Below are 1,896 nucleotides of genomic sequence, written 5' to 3'. Positions count from 1 at the left end.
TTCCCAAGTGCAGACCTCCAGAACTTCTGATCGACTGGCTTCAAGTTGGGGATCCCATGACCCCCTCTTTGGCCTTGAATAATTTGCTGTAGCAGCTCACAGAACTCAGGGAAACACTGACATTTCCTGGTTGAATACAAAGCACACTGCAGAGGATAAAGATGAAGAAACACATAGCAGGAGGCATGGGGGAAGGGGCGCAGGGCTTCCATGCCCTCCCTGGGTGTCACCCTCCAGGAGCTTCCACATGCTCAGCCATCCAGAAACTCATGAAACCCAGTCTTCTTGGGCTTTTATGGAAGCTTCATGATGTCAGCATTTCCTCTCACAAGGAACAGGGTGAGACCATCTTCTAGATGGGTCTTAAGAGCCACCATGAGACAGGCAGGGAACATTCGAGTCTTGCCTTGGGCAAGTGAAGGAAGGGCAGGAGGAGGTCAGAGGCCTCCCCTAGGCCCAGCACAGCCGATATTGTACCGAAAGACTGTAACAAGCACTATGGGAGTTATGAACCAGGAACCGCAGGTGAAAACCAGCATATATCCCAACATCACACTTCCCTTCCCGGATGCACTGTGGCTTGCCATGCCATGCACTCCAGATTGTAATCCTTGCTTCTCACTCCCAAATACACTCAAAATCCAGGCAACCCTGGAGCAATGCAACCTTGAATTCCTGGGGTCTCTTATGTGCACACTTTTTTCAAACCAACGGGGATCAGAACTATTGCATTCCTGAGAAGCAAGACTTGCGTATATGAACAGCGGGCTTTTCCTATTTGCAGGTCCAGCAGAGACAATGTCAGGGCTAGAGCACAAGTAAGTTTTGTTACGTGCAGGAGGTACTGAAACGAGTTGCCTGTGTATCCCAAGAAACAACTGTACTGAGACATCATATTCTCTAGGGGTTTATTTTTGTTTTTATTTTTATTTTAGGTTAAAGCTTTGGATAGAACATCCAGTGTCTCCTTGTCCATCTGAAGAACGTGCTGCTATGTGGAAACACATCCTTGAGATCCACAAGGATACGCTGGGCAAGGAGACAAGGACACCCCACCCTATGGAGTCCCCCTAATAAATGCTCTATGCACACCCTGGTGTTCAGTGCTTCTTTCTTTGAAATCCCAGCAGCTCTATCACTGGACGGTTGGGTGCACTCCTTTGATGGAACTCCTCTGGGCTGCTTGGGGTCCACTCGAGCCTCATGTGTGGCTGGAGGACGCAGCCTCCCACCTTGGTCTGGAGCCCTGAGTCCCTCACTGTTATTACAGATCCCGAGGCTCCTCTCCCGGCTCCACTCAGTGGCGGAAACCTCCACCCTAATGAGCCCTTCGTGGTCCCGGGACCCTGTGGCATCTCACCTCTGGCCTCTGTTCTTTCTTGCGGATCCGTCTACACTCGGGGCTTCCACGTGTCTTCTTCTGCTCATGACATTGATGCTCTGCGTATTTCAGAAATGCCTGATGTACGTTTCTCCATTAGGGTCAGATGTGACGTCTTAAGTGGAGACATCAATGACCTTCATAGACTGTGGAGTCCAACACCAAGATCCTCTCATGGCCCAAACACCTCAGGTCTTACCCTGGTCTGGAAATCAGGCAGAAATGAGCCCCTCCCAATGTCCAGGCACCACTGACCCCACAACCACGGTGACGAGTGGGATTCATGACAACAGTCTGCAAAGGAAGGAGCTGAGGCTCAGAGACGGGACACTACAAACCAAGGTCACGTAGGCAGCGGATGACAACCAGTCATCAAATACGTATCAGCTCCCTCCTCAACTCCTCAAATCAAAGCACAAACGTAAGTCATTGCTCCCAAAATGTCGACCAGGAATCGAGGTGCAGAGGGACGGCCAAGGACGCAAGAGGCACCGAGGAGGCAGGAAAGACTCAGA

This window comes from Rhinopithecus bieti, unplaced genomic scaffold (genome assembly GCF_001698545.2).
Source record: "Rhinopithecus bieti isolate Rb0 unplaced genomic scaffold, ASM169854v2 scaffold_59061, whole genome shotgun sequence".
NCBI lineage: Eukaryota > Metazoa > Chordata > Mammalia > Primates > Cercopithecidae > Rhinopithecus > Rhinopithecus bieti.
The sequence above is the reverse complement of the archived record's forward strand: the minus strand, read 5'-3'. Positions refer to the sequence as shown.